Consider the following 15,929-nt stretch of genomic DNA (forward strand, 5'->3'; position numbering starts at 1 on the left):
TTTGAAAGATTGAACACCACTAGGTACGCTTATTCACATTCTTGTTTACGTTGTATACCCATGCAGCATAAAAGTATGCTGATAGAAAAGCACATTGATGATGATGATGTTCCGTAAGCATGCCGGGTTGGCATACTGTTTTTAATTCCCAAGTTAATAATATAATTTAAGCAAAGTTTGGAATACAAGGTAAAATTTAGTAAAACAGCAACGGGTTTTAAGCATATCAATCTTGCTTGTAGTAGGTGATTTACATTTTCGTGACTTATAACATTGGAATAAATCCAAAGGGTGGCTTCTGGTTCGTTTTAATGTTTAACTTCGTTTTGAAGAAACGTCTAATAAATAATGCTGCCAACGCTGTACCGTGAGCAGCTGTCAATATTCAGTCATAAATTCGGTGTATCCTTTTTCTGCTTTGTTCCTGCCCTGCCGTCCCTGATTGTGCGTGGTGGTGTGCGTGCAGTCGCTGAGTGGCTTCTGTCGTTGCGTCGTGGTGTTGGTCGATTTTCCTCGCACTAACATTTATGCTGCCCGTCATCGACAGTTTTGAGACAACTTTCAAACCGAGTGGTTCAGCTTTCCTTTCAGCAGTCCAGTTGCGCGACACGGAAGTGTGTGAATATTGTGTGTGCTACTATTGAATCCAAGCTAGAGAAAGAAGAAATAGCCTTTGTGCTCTCATTCAGCAGTCTATTGGCCAAAAATTCCAGCCTGCCACAGTGCGTTTTCGCTATTTTTCCTGCGGTGTAAAGAAGCAGATGCAAGTTTCGGTCTGAAAAGTGCGATTTTCCTCCAGACAAGTGGTATTCTGTCTGCCTGCAATAGTCTGAGCAAGTGTGTAGCAAAGCCCCTTGGCCTAATTGTTTCTAGGCTTTACGGTACATAAGCAAGAAATATAAAATAAAGAAAATTCTAAATCGCGGGTTATTTTGATAAAAAAATATAAAACCTTAGAGAAAAAGGGTTCTTTTTCCAAACGTGGAAGCATTCAGTGATTCCCTAGTGTGTCTGCCATACAGTCTTTTTGTGGTGAAAGTGTTGGTGTAAAAGGTGCTCTTTTAGCAAGTGAAATCAAGAGAAAGAAAAGTTTGGTTAAGCCATCCGTAGCTTTTTCAGTGGAAAAAGCATTGTTAACGTTACGAAAATTCATACAACTGTAGCCAGACAGCCTCAAAGCGACAGAAATACTTTTTCGGTGAACTGAGGCCTAAATAAGTGTTCTAAATCTGAACGTCATTCACGTAACACAGCCCCAACCCGTTTCAACGCTCAATTCAATGTGTATGGCTATTCTGGTAAGTAGTCCAATTCAGTAGCATTAAGTATATCATACATCGTTCTATCTATGTCCAATGTGATATGGTCAATAAATCTAGATCGAATAATTTTGGAAATATTCTCCGAATTCTACGTATGCATCTGCACCGTTTAGAGGGAAAGAAGATTCATTCATTCGCTTCTAGAGGGAATCACCGTAAATCGTATTGGAACCTTGCAAGTTAGGAAGCATTCCATCATCGTTTAGGTAGGGTAGAGTACAGGCTGACAAAAAATGAGTCCTAGACTTTTCTTCTTTATCGAGTTGCTTCTTTGCCTATATCATCGTTTGTCGATGAGTTCACACGGGCTGTGATACGCAGACTACTACACCGACAGACCGACCGACCCCGTCTGGCATCGACATGGCACATTAGACCGGTGCAACAGAAAACGACGTTGTGCATGTTTTTAAGTTTTGACAGATGGCTTTTCCAGAAAATCTACCTTCAAAATTGTACAGTATGTTTTAAAGTAATTGTATTTCAGTTTTTAACACTTGGTTCTGTACGTTATGTGGAAATGTATTTCAACTTATAGCTCATAATGTTGTTGATTTGCGAATATCTCGGTGTCAAAAATTCTCTTTTGAGGTTGTTATATTAAAGTCTGCTTAAAAAAAGCTTAAATTGCTGAGCGACTTCAGTTGTTGATCATTCTAATGGCATATTTCTAATATAGTGGGAGCAGCACGGTGGGTCGTGAGTTGTTGCAATCGGCGGTAAAATATCGATTGCAGCAATGTGTGCGAGCGTGAGAGAGGCTGCTAGTGTTAGTGAGTGGATGACGCGATTTCCTTTTTTTACTGTTGTTGTTGTTGTTGTTGTTGTTGTTGCTATTTCCCAGCACTACTGCTATCTGCTGTTTCTAAGCGCAAAGTGCTATCGGTATGCACCAAAAATTGATAAGATTGTCGATTGTTTTCGCTCGTGTCATACCGTTGCAAATTTAGCTAGAACACCGCCAAGTGGTTATGTTTGTACAGTCTAATTAGTTTTTTTATTATTCGATGGAAAGTCTAGAGGTGATAACGGAAAGGTATTAATTTATCGTCAGCGTCTCCACGTTGTTTTTTCAATTTCATACACTACTATACAAAAACTTAAATCGAAAAGTATAACGTAGAACAATCAAATCAATTACGTTTCAGATTGGCCAATATGTTTATTTATATTTTATTTCATTCATCATGATAAGGTCAAGTTAAACATGGAAATTCCCAATCCAATTTGGCAGCCGTATTCAAATTTGATTACGTCTAGGAACGTGGTTCCATTCGGTAATAATGAACTCTACTCCGTTTTTAGATCGTTGGTGGTTGGACTTGTCGGTGTTAACTCTATTTCGTCAGCAAAAACCAAGGATGTTTTAAGGATTGAGATTTTATGTTTTTATGATGTATATGTGCAGTACTAAAAGAAACCGCGGCCCTGTGCCGATAATTTCTGCTACTAAAGATGTAAAATGGGTGTGTAATTAGATTTTATTTCAAAATTCGACAGAAATTTGAAAATAATAAACCGTTTTCCCGCTCATTTCAAGATGGCTTGACAAAGTATTTTTTTCAATTCTTTTAGCACCAATATTTAGTGGTTAATTTGTGGTTTCGAAATCCAGTTTGTGGTAATTTGTGGTTGAGTAATTTCTGAGAAATTTCCAGAAAACTGAGTCAAGCCATCTCTGAAAATGATTTTGCTTCAAATGAATCGGACAACGATGATATATACATCAATCGAAAGCTCTTAATTTGTGGTTCACGAAAATGTAGTTTTTGTAGGCATACTTCATATTAAAATAATTAAAGAACTATTATTTAAATTTTTGAACATTGTTTACCTCTTGTTGTCAACACCGACCGTACGCGGATGGATGAGCATAGTACTGGCACCTGCCGATGTTAGTGCTAGTGGGTTATCTAGAACATATCGACAGTCGTTCATATACACTAAGGTCGTTTTTTACGCGGGATGCGTTCCAAATTTGTATGGGCCCGCGTAAAAAACGACTTTTTTGAGTTGCAAATATAACAAAGAAAACCGTCCTAAAACGTTAAAACCTCGTTTGAATCTGATAGTGGCCAATCTAGAGACCAAAATTCAATATTTTTGATTTTGAATATTTACACCAAAAATTGTGATTTTTTTTAAAAACTGATATATGATCACTCGTGGCCTAAAACGGAAAACGTGATTGAAATGAGGTCGATATCTTGTACCGTTTTTGAGTAATGGAGGAAAGCAACCCGCGTAAAAAACCGCGTAAAAAGCGACCTTACTGTATACGACATACAGCTGTCGCTGCCGTTGAAAGTTTTTTTGTTTTATTATTCAGGGGGTAGTTGTAGTAGCATATTCCTGAGACGAGAAAATATCGAATTTTAATTCTAGTCAGGTCTCACACCTTTGGGCATTTACCATGCGTTTCAACCGTTCCTTACAGTTCTAAAGCCCATTCCCGACCTTCAGGCATCATTCCGGTTTCTAAAATACCCAACAGTCGAATACAGTTGCGTAGTTGGTTACCAAAATATTATTATATTTATCGAAACAAAAAATTGTTCTTTATTATTATCAGGCTGTAATTTATTCCAAGAGTTAAAACGTATGTGCTAATAGATTTTAACATATAAAAGATTTTGTATGAGAAAGAGCAGATCACACCTCTAGGTGTATTAATTTAGGTTTTTTTTTTTCAAACAATCGGTAAACGGCAAAACTACATTTCCGGAAATGATTCGACCGAAGATCGAGAAAAATACGCTCGCATGTCTACGTAAAACTTCACTTATTTTGAGAAAATTTACGTAAAACACACGTAGGCTTGTCAACTACAAATATCTGCTAATTGATCAACATTTGCATTTCGCAGCAAATCTGCACATATAGTATCCCTGCTGTTTACATACTGTTTCACCTAGAATACTCAGAGGAAGAGATTCGCGGTGAAAAAAATCGCCAATTCGGCAACTGGGTTTCATATGTCAGAGGTGCCAGATCTCTTCTCAAAGCGCAATGTTGACTAACATTCGACTTGTATAATCGGTGGTGACGGTGAAAGTCCTTAAGAATAGTGAAGTGCTTCGCAAAAACTATTAAGGTGATATATTTTATGTTTATGTTTATTTTTATACACCTTCACTTATTTTGTTACCTACACACAAGGTTTGTCGAACTCCGGGTAAAAATCACTCACAGCATTCTTAATTCATTCATTGGCAATAGAACAAAAAATCGTATAGAAAACACGTTCTTTTTTGTACCTGATTGCAATACCTCTCAATGTGGTGTTACCTTTCTTGTTCGTTTGGCTCCAATTTTGACGGTTCGTTTGGCTCACCGCATATCTCTCCCTCTGAGTATCTCTAGTTTCACCATACTCATCGCTACACGAAAGCTTTCTGAGAAAAAATCATCTGTTTTATGTTACTCAAACAATACGCACTGCACGAAAATGATGAATCGGAAATGTTACGTGCAGATGGCGCAGGTAGATGATAGAATTCAAACAAAGATTTACCGGTTTTCGATATGCTCTAGATCTCTTAGCTCTTGATGGTCTACCAGCGCCGCGTACGGTCGGTGTTGACAACAAGAGGTAAACAATGTTCAAAAATTTAAATAATAGTTTTTTAATTATTTTATTATGAAGTATGCCTACAAAAACTACATTTTCGTGAACCACAAATTAAGAGCTTTCGATTGATGTATATATCATCGATGTCCGATTCATTTGAAGCGAAATCATTTCCAGAGATGCCTTGACTCAGTTTTCTGAAAATTTCTCAGGAATTACTCAACCACAAATTGCCACAAATTGAATTTCGAAACCACAAATTAACCACTAAATATTGGTGCTAAAAGAATTAAAAAAAAAAAAACTTTGTCAAGCCATCTTGAAATGAGCGTTTTCCCTGCCTTTATATTCAGAAATAGAAGTATTATTAGATCAAAATTAGTTTTGTACGACGCCGACACTGAATGTTTCCATTAAATTTTGTTTGCGGAAATGATCCGGATGTTGCAGAATGCCTTCGGCGATGCGGCTTTAATGTCAAGAAACGTTAAAAAGTGATATATAGACTTCAATACAGGGAACGCATTAAAGATTTGATGCAACCCGGACGACCTTCAACGTCAACAGATGAACGACATGTAATGATACTAAAGGAACTGGTTTTAGAAAATCGTCGAATAACAATTGGGGACTCTGTTGAAATTATTCACAAGAATGAAATCTCGTTTGGCACATAAAGCACCTTACTTCCTCAATAAACAGGAACCATAAAATGATGATAATCCATATGGTTCATCGATAACCCATACAGCCGAAACTGTGCCCTGAATAGGTTGTTAACCACGTTTACTGTTATTTATTGTTGTATTGTTTGTTTAGTATAAACCTTCAATAACTAAAGAAACTTTGTTTCTAGAGATAAAAATAAAGCTTCCTTGGTGGTGTTTTATTGAAACAAACAACTTTGAAGAACACTGGAAAATTGTAGGAAAAAGCTCAATTGAAAAAAAAAAAATAAAACGAGCGGTTTTTTCTACGCGGATTCCGCAATTTACGCGGTTTTTTCTACGCGGATTTCGGAATTTACGTGGCTTTTTTACGCTGATTCCGGAGTTTACGCGTTTTTTACGCAGATTCCGGAATTTACGCGGTTTTGTTACGCGGTCCGTATCCCCCGCGTAAAAAGCGACTTAAGTGCACTAAGTTTAGTTGAACTGTCTATTAGCAAGAATATGTTGGGAACAATGCATGTCAGGTCCAAATATAAAAGTGTCGTTTGCTTGAATAACCAGTGAAAATATTCTTAAAAAAAAAATCAAGGATAAAAACTACACTTTAAAAAACTTAAAATTGTATTAAAGGCGTTGGCCTAGCGTAGTAGGGAACTTCTCTGCCAACCAAGCTGGGACCAGCATTCGAATCCCATCGCCGACATAGCAGTCGGTAGTTGTGGGGTGGCGTGATCCACTCACAACCAACCCAAACTGGTCAAGATTCAATTCTAGTCGACACCGGGAAATTTTCTGAGGGGAAATTTTGTTATGAATCACGCCTTACGTTGCTTGACGACTTAAAGCCTGTTAGCTCCGGTTTGTTTATCAACTACTCGTTGGTTTGGAATTTGGATGCGTCGGTAATTGACACAACCTTGGCAGAACTAGACCAACGGGAAAATTGGGGAAAGTGAAAAAAATCGTAACTTAGGATTGAAATCGCAAATAATCTTAGAGAAACGTTTACAAAGGCCATTTAAAAATTTGAAAATTTCTGAAATGATATTCTGAAGGCTTGAGAATGCGAAGCCTGACTTTAAGTTATATTTGAAATTGCTTGACTAATGCTTAAAATTCAAAACGACATTGGTCGAGGGTCATTGCGAAAAATATTCACGACAAATAAAAAACCTAAAACCTAAATCAATTTAAGGATAATGATAGCATCAAATTAACCCTCCTGTTATAACTAAGGCAATCTCAAACTGAGCTTAAACAGATCCTCGAAAAATCTTGAGACCATAAATCTTTAAAATAGAAAAAAATTAGAAAACGATACAACACTATGAGATCCTCTACAGCTAAATTTAACAAGAAACAGGAAAAATATTCTTAATGACTGGCACACAATTTTTCAGAATTAATAATTGCCGTGAAACGTTCACAGAGACTAGAAAAAGATGAAAAATACGATCAAATTTAATTGAAGTTTTTCGATAAAAATGTTTCAAAGGGCAGAATCGTCTTAAAACAGATTTTAATTTGTAGTCTGAAATAGCCAAAACGGTGCTTGGAGCTTTTTAAGGCCAAAAAAATTTGAATTATATTAGAAAAGCGATAAATTCAAACTAGTGTAAATAAAGTTTTGTTGAAGATTCTCAAATTAAGGTCGTGACGGCAGAAAATACAAAACAAGTTTCTTATTGAGACCGGAGAGGCGAAAATTGTTTTAAAGTAGCAATTTTGTTAAAGCCTGCAAGAGATTAACAAAATCAATACAAAATTAAATTCCAAAACTGAGTCTAAGAAGCGTTTGAATACCAGAAAGTTTTTAATAATTTGTCTAAGAAATGCAAAAATTGGTTTCTAAAAAAACTGAAAATTGCCTGGAACGGCCATCATTACAGAACCAGGAAAGGTGGAAAATTATCGCTATTCGAGGTTAAAAACTGTGCTTGAAATATTTTAAAAACTCCGAAAAATAAGTACCTAGAATGTTTCTTCTGTTCAGCTAGAAATGACTATGGGAAAGTACACAGAAAACAGAGAAAGAAGTAAGCTCCATGTTGTATGGAGCACGTGCCCTTTGTGTTTGCTGCAATACCTCGGGCTACCCGCTGCTACTTAGTTAGGACCGTCCTAGGGGCCACCCACTAGTCAACTGATTGGTTTGAGAAGAAATAGGCTCTTATACAGGGTGATTGATTCCTTGTTGGGAGTATTTCAGGGGCTGATGAAGGGCCATTTTTGATGAAATAAAATCCTTTACGTTGATCAACTCGGAGCTATCCAACTTTTAAGTTTCTGTGATACTTTTTCATAAAATGGCTCTAACTTTAAGTGGTGGTATACAGAGCAATTTTTTTAGTTTCAGAAACCTGACAAAGTTTGCTACCAGAAAGAGTTTTAAAATGTTTGAATGAATGTAAGAAATAACATTCTCTAAACCGTGTTAGGGAAAGCGTCCAATCCGAGGAAATCGACGTTTCAACAAGGCTTGACAATTTTCAATAGAAGAAAACTTTTAATAACAGGGTGGCCACCCAACTGGAAAAACCTGAAATTGTTTGGAACCGGGAAAAAACCGGGAAGTTCACTGAATATTACAATAGTTTAGTACCCTAAGCCAGGATTAGATCACGGTGAGATGGCGATCACAAGACCAAAATTTTATGAATAAATTTTCTACCAAGAAAGACTAGTCTTATGACTTGGAAAAGATGGCTGATAAGTCACTGGCTGGATGGCACAATCTCACCCCGGCTGATGAAATATACCGTCTCATTTTTTACAGTGCATATATCAGTTTTTGGTTTTCTTCATCTTCTTGGAAGCTAAAGGGTCATCCACAAATTATGTAAGAGTTTAGGGGGAGTGTTATGAAAACCTGATTGGCCTGATTAAAATGAAGTTTGTTTTGCAAGATATGTGCAACATAATTCTCTTATATATTGATTCTTATATGATTGAGGTAAGAACGGTTCCTACGAACTTAAGGGGTAATCCACCAAATTTTTTTTTTCTTTTTATTTTTTTTATTGGCTTAAATCATGTTAAAACTATCTTAGAATCAAAATCTACATCGCCCAAGTACTGATCTAAACTCAAAATTCGTTTAAATCAATTTTTACCGAACAACTTTTATGCTCCAAAATAACATTTTTCGTTTATTTAGACGATGCTCGTTTTTTTTTTAATTTCTAGGCTTTGTAAACAAGTAGAAGTTACCTATGATCGATATCGTGTTTCAAAGTTGAAGTATAGAGGTCGCTGTATTAAGTTTAGACCGTTACAGCGTTTCTATAGCACGTGTCTACTCACAATTTCTTTTTGTTCAGTCAATCAGCCGTTCTCGTTGTGTACGTTCTTTGTTTCAGTTTTTTTAATACTTTTTAACTGTGAGTTATACTCAAAAGTACTGAAATATGAGTGACAAGTTTAAGTTTTGCGGGGATCGGACGCCAACCGTGTCAAAGTCACTGAGCGTCGCATGTCTGATACCGCGAAACAGGGTAGGCGCTAGAGATGGTCGGGTTTGATGTTTTTCAAACCCGTACCCGATTTTTTTTTTCGGTCGAAACCCGAGCCCGACCCGAACCCGAAACTTTTTTTTTCGTTCAAACCCGAACTCGACCCGAACCCGAAAATTTTATTTCTTCGAAACCCGAACCCGAAATTGTGAAACCCGAACCCGAGATTTCATAGATTCTTTAGTCGGGTTTCAGATTTTCATACCCAAACCCGAACCCGACATTTTCAAACCGGAACCCGAGCCGTATTTTTTGCACAAAACCCGACACTTTCAAAAATTTTCAAACCCGAACCCGACCCGAATCCGTCGGGTACGGGTCGAGCTCGGGTTTCGGGTTTTCAAACCCGAAACCCGACCATCTCTAGTAGGCGCAACCTTAGATCAGATAAAAAAAGGAGAAGAGGAAGATAAAGTTCAGGAAGGACAACTTTACGGCACAGGGACTGCTGAAGGTTAAAAAATTATTAGTGGCTTTATTATTGCGATTCTTAATATTTATAGCATTTTGAAACTTTAAACGCGTTTTTCTCAGAACCATGTTTTTAAAATCAGCGAGCAGTGGAACTGAAAAACTTTACATCCGATTGACTTGAAATTTGAACTGTAGCTTCTGCATTAGATTATCTAGTGAAGTACACACAATTTTAGCAATTGATTAACAACAACAAAAATTATAAACAATTAAAGTTGATTTTTTTTGTTGAAAAGCAATTTTTTCCAAAACCGTTGCCATTTTGCGAAGAAAAATTCTAAAAATATAATCATGTGTACTTCACTAGCGATACTTATGTAGATACACTGTTCGTTCGCTAACTGGGCTGAGGGCCTAGCCCAGTTAACGAATGTCGCTCACTAACTGGGCTGACATTTCAAATGTCGTCAAATATCGAGGGGGATTTCGATGTAATGGCGCTAGGCAAAACTCTCAGCGAAAATTGTAAAATGTTTTGAACAAATACACTAAAAATCCTGATTGATGAACAGATAATGAGAAAAAATAAATTGTTAGCCTTGCGTGTGCTTTATTTGCACTAACCGTTGCCTGGAAACATGTTGTTTTCATAAAACATTTATTTGACCTGGAAACAAATAGATGAATATGTAATGGATCGCATGTGTAACGACAACCAGAATCCATTGAACTGAAAAAATCAATCTCAATTTACTATTCATGTGCCCCTATCTCGTTTTGACAGCAACATGCCAAACGCTGATTTTTGACGTTCATCTGCTTTTTAACTGGGCTATAGCCCAGTTAGCGAACGCCCAGTTAAAAAGCAGCCCAGTTATACAGCACCCAGTTAGCGAACAGTTACTGTAATGAAAATTTTTTTGTGTTGGTTATAGGTGGAGTTGAGCACGACTTCTACTGCTCGCCGCGGAAGAACTTAAAAAAAAAGCGGTTTACGGCAATTGCTGCACAGCCGCCATTTTGTAAAATAAGTAGCAATAATTTTTTTTTCCTATTCTACAAGAGTTGCTTAATCCAACGATATATTATTTATACACCTTACATCTCAAATGTCCTTAAGAAAAATTTATAAGAAAGCCTTGTTTTTTGAGCATTTGATGGATATTACCCCTTAACTTGGCCTAGGAGTCCCCGGTAATGAGTGTTTTATGCGTTGCTTTTAAGATACTTGTAGACAACATCTCCTATCGGAAAAGATGACGTCCGTCACATTTTTCGATTTTTTGCGACAGTATAACTTGATTTCAATAAGGCTGAACACGTTCAAAAAGATTTTTTTTTTCAATTCGTACCCCTATATATGTTGCAGTGAGACGAAATTCTATGTCAAAAACCAGTAGCACAAAATGGCATATTTTGCCCATAAAAACATCAATGATGCAAAGTTTCAGCCAAATCAAAAATGACAATTAAAAAAAAAACAAATTTAAAACTGGAACATTTTTTGTGGATTTGTTCAACTGACCGTTTCTATCCAACAATAGAACGGGCACTTTGGCACTCAAATCAATCAAGTCGAAGCCGAATGAGATTGAAAATAAATTCGTTACGTAATTATATTACTCTATTAGTAATTTCCGCTGTTCTGGAAATGTCAACGATACGTTTCGAACGGGTAGCCAGTGCTGGCACCAACTAAAATGTAACAGAAAATTTTTTTAGAGCGAACCACGTTGCTGTTAAACACTTCCCAAAACCGCTTCGGGTACCGCTCGCTTTTTGCAACACTCCTGTTGGTGAGTTCTGTAAGTTACATTGAGACTCAGAGGAAAATTTATTACTATCCACTAAAAATCAAGCACTATGGGATGAAATTTCAGTGATTCATAAAAAGTGCATTAAAGCGTCAATTGGTTGACGCGTTTTGCAAGTTTTTTTTTATATGAATCAACAAATCGAAGTTGTTGTGAGATCGATTATGTAGTCTTTTTTTTAGTTTTGATCATTATGTTATACGCGGATACCTCACTGTGCGACTTCGTTTAAAATTCTTTTCCCATGCGCATTGTTCTATGTATCATAGAAACAGGGTGTGCTCGAAGCTGTAGTATTATTTTGCAAAATTTATTATGGTTTCTTCCACTCCTTGCCTTGGCCTTTAATCTTTTGTTGATTTCGGTTACGCTTTTGGGACAATCTTTCCCACGGATTGTAGTTTTGAGGTATTGGTTCTTCCAACCCCAATATCGTATAGAATAGCTTTTGCCGTTTTCTCCCTGAGTCATTCTTTTAAAAACGGTTTATGTGTGTCGTGAAATTGCAAACAAAGTTACACAGAAACTAAACGGACTCTAAACGGAACAAGCGGTGATCTGGACGGTAAATTGAAATTTAATGGCGCACAGGGCCCACCACCACCACCAGCAGCAGCAACAACAACAGGTCGTCATGTCGGAGGATGCTTGTTTCAAAGCACTATAACACCGCGGAGAAAAAAAACACAAAGGAGAAAAAACTAACTGCAGCTGTAGTACCTACCTACCAACAGTCGTTTGCTGCGAAGGTGGGCGTTGTCTGGAACAAGTTAAGCGAAACGATTGACGTGTGGGAGGGATGCTGTTGTAGCACGGTTCCATAGTACGAGTAGGTTTCAACGGATAACCACATAACGAAGACAGATTCACTGAGTGCGGGCATTTTCCGCATGCTTCTGGCGGTTTGGCATTCGGTACAAGTTATCCTAGGGAGGTATTCATGACAAGGCGAAAGGTAGCGGGTGTAGTACCCGGAATAGAACTTCGCAATACCGTGAGGTTGGAAATAGCTACCAGAGTTCGGGCGAGGGTTCATCCGAAGGGCATAATTAGGTGTTGTGGGATTTATTTACAGCTCATGAAATAATTTATTTCTAACGAAGCCGTCGTTTTGCAAGTTTTAATATTAATTTGTAATGCTAGTTTAACCTAAACATAAGAGATGAGCATATAAATTCACGGGCTATCTTTACAGTGTGGTTATGAACGTATCCTATGAGCAAAAAATAGTGGACCACATTGCAAATCTGTCGTTGGAATGATTTGAAATCTTGTTTCATAATGACCGGAAGTCTAGAGACTCGTGGATGAACATAGAGTTGCTAGTTGCACTAAGAACTTACTATACGGTTTTAAAATTACTAGTACATTTCTTTTCAAGAAAAACTTAGGAATGAACACGGGAGTATACCTAGATCTCTAATGTAAAGTAGTAGGCGAACAAATGTTTCGCAGAAGTATGTATTCAATTTATTTATTGTTACAGTTTTTTATAACAATGGTCACTGTAACAAAACAGCATGAAAATATGTTGTATTGTTATGTATAAAATGCAGAATTCTTGTTTACCTTTGCTTGACGCAGTCTTGTGCTCGTTATAGCATTACGTGCTAAATCATTGGTTATTTAAAAAAAATCGAATGATTATGAGGTCATTATTATAACAACAATGTCTAATTGACACCATCCGCATGAAACGTTTGACGATTCGCACTGTTCGAGCGGACTTTCCAGCCGAACAATACTTGTTTACATGCCATGATTTTTTCTTAAGTTATCTTGTCATCTTATCTACAAGTTATTGAAAGGCTACGGAAAGTCCGTGTTTGTCGTGAATATCACGACACCTGCCACATTTGAGCTGCAGGTAAATGTATCGCGTACACTCAAGGCGGCTTTATAATTTTCATTAAATTAATTAAAACTCATTTTTATTTTTGTTAGTCGCTAGTCGAAACGATTCATTTATAAAAACTATCTTTGACTGACTTAAGAGAAAATTTTTAGAATACACCGTTTTATTTTTCGTCCCCATGTCACATTCCAAGCTTCTCTGTAAGTAGTCCTATGGCACGATTTGGTTTCACGTTACGTCCAAAGCCATTTGGATTATCTTACTGAGTTCTCGAAATGAATAAGTACCGGATGTTTTTCTTGTGAGCGGCAAACCGCAAAACTTGTTCGGTCTGCCCGAAAAAAAGTCCCCACGCGAATGGTTCAGCGATAGCGCGAGTAAATATTTTCAGCACAGCTAACTGTTCGCCCAACTAATTGCAAATTAACTCCGAGTTCGGCAATTTATAGCTTGGAAGCGTGGATGAGGCCGGTTTGCCTTTTGCCGTGTTCCGATCGTATTGCAGTGGGCAAACGTCGCGAGCGTAGCTGACTTTGCTTGTTGCTGCAAGCGATAGGACGCGAAAGGTTAATGGAAATCACGTAAAGTTTTCGCGAAAACTTTGTCATCCATAATCCATAGTGCCCGGGGAAAGTTAGCTCAACTTCTTTTGCTTGTGAGATGTTTCGCTGTTATTTGTATATTATGAAGGAAGTCGCTGCAAGCTCGCCAAGTTTGAATGAATGCTTATAATTGTGTAATGAAATATTAAAGAACGAAGAACGAAGTTTGAATTTCAAATTAAAACAATTAAATTCGCGAAATAATTTATCTGTGTAGAGCACGAAAACGACAACAACAACCTAATTTTTAAATCAGGTGAGCGGGAAAATTTTTTTTGTTCTGTTGTTGCTTCCGAATAATAACCACGACAGCTATTTTTGGACTGCGGTTTTGATTTATAGATTTTGTTTTATTTTGCTTGTGAGTTCGACAGCACGAGGAGCAAACTGAAGCAGAGTTGAGTTGATTCCGAACCTTGAATTTTCGACATCAGTTGGATTTGTTTCGCTCGGGGTAGTCTTTATTGCAAATCCCCCACCAGCCCCATTCGGGAAACATTGTCCCGCCCGTGTCCGAGTTGACATTGGCTGCGCTGTGGGAACCGTTCTAACTTTTGCTGAGCAAAGTTATATAACTGGTTGTGTCTTTTGAAATCGGAAGCAAAGACCGAGCACCTGAGCGCTACCGTATAATATTAAAATAATTTATTAACATTTTTCAGAGTTGTTTTGCAGTGACCTTGTTACAGCGGAGCCGAACTTTAATAGGAACTAAGGTGGGAAGTGAAAGAAGGATACATGTTATAACTTTCTTGTATACTGTGCTGTGCATCCGTGCTGTGAATATTGTAAGGATAACGGTATGCAGCCACCATCTTAGATGTCCATAGATTTTAAGAGGGAATTCGTCCCACTTTTCATGTGATATACAAAAAACCGGCTCAATTAGCGGAGCTTGTAGCCTCAAGATTACAGAGTCCGCTTCGACAAGTAAATGGTTATGAGTTCGAATCTAAGTAGAAACTGTTCGTTGTCAGAGGGACTTATACGCATGGGTTTATTCTCGGGCTTTTCCATCTCCCCACTTTGACCCTTCCCTCGCGCTAAATTATAAAGAGGAGCAATGATAATTGCGGGTACTTGACAGGAGTAACTAATGAGACTCGAATAGAAGGTAGAGTTAAGTTGAAGCGTAGAGAGAAAGAAAAGAGTATAAAAAAAGTCACTTTCTCAGTGACAAAGCACGTTTCTTTCTGTTACAGTCATTAGAGATGCAGAGGTAAACTCGGTATCTGACGACAACGATTGTAACATTTTCTTCTTTCCCTATCCGACCGTTGACGCCGTCGGCGCCGTTATCAATCTTAACAAAGCGAACAGTACTGAATTGTTGTACATTAGAGATGGTTAATTAATTCCAAATAGCCATTCTTAGTGCAACTTCACTAGTTCAGATTTGCAATTCCACAAAAAAACGGGCTACCAATTTAATCGACTATCTTTGATTTGGCAGGAACTTGGCATAGACGTTTCAATGAGCAGAAGAACACGAGTCATTTTTGAGAAACTATTGAAAATTGCTATGTTGGAAGGTATTGATGATTATGAATTATTTTTAGAGCTCAAATGATTTGTTTGATCGGTATGACGTCTTAAGCAACGTGAATTTGTATTTCCAAAGAGAATAAACACTGCAAAAAAGAAAAATCAAAAATTAATCAACTAAAACGCCCATTTTTAAAAACCTATTTTATTATAAAAACTACAAAAGATTACCTAAACATTGATGTTTTTTGAAACAATAAAAAGTTGATTGCAAAATTCTTTTTTTTTTTGAGTGTGCGGGTGAAACGGACAGGTGGTGTGGGTAAGACGGACATGTTACAAAACGTGAAACGCAAACACACATGAAGGATGTTTTGAGGGTTTCCGATGATCCTGGTCACACTCCCGAAACAGGGTTCCGAAAGAGTCAGAGGTAGTTTCCAAATTATCTAACTGAATAGTTTTATGAAACAACAATAGTTATTTATTATACAATGGATTAAATCTTGAACCATTATCAATTTCAGACAGAAGTTTTAAATGGAAAAGAAAAAAAAAACAAAATTCAGTTTATGCAATCCGCCTCTTCGAAGTGGTTATAGGGATGCCGCATTTTACCGCGGTAGCACGAACCGACATTTCGCAGTCCACTTCGCGTCTAACAGCGGCCAATTGACTTTCGG

At 37.4% G+C, this 15,929-nt stretch overlaps 1 protein-coding gene across 3 annotated transcripts in view; it reads left to right on the forward strand.

Moving 5' to 3' along the window:
- The first annotated feature begins 535 nt into the window (after positions 1-535).
- LOC129726571 (PRL-1 phosphatase) overlaps positions 536-15,929 on the forward strand; it is a 104,094-nt gene continuing 88,700 nt past the window's right edge. For 2 of the 3 annotated variants that reach the window (XM_055683432.1, XM_055683429.1), the window contains exon 1: positions 536-1,298. The gene's annotated coding sequence lies outside the window, so the exon portion shown is untranslated. The remainder of the gene's footprint in view (positions 1,299-15,929) is intronic. The other variant, XM_055683433.1, reaches the window with a different exon arrangement.

This window comes from Wyeomyia smithii, chromosome 3, assembly GCF_029784165.1.
Source record: "Wyeomyia smithii strain HCP4-BCI-WySm-NY-G18 chromosome 3, ASM2978416v1, whole genome shotgun sequence".
Taxonomy (NCBI): Eukaryota; Metazoa; Arthropoda; class Insecta; order Diptera; family Culicidae; genus Wyeomyia; species Wyeomyia smithii.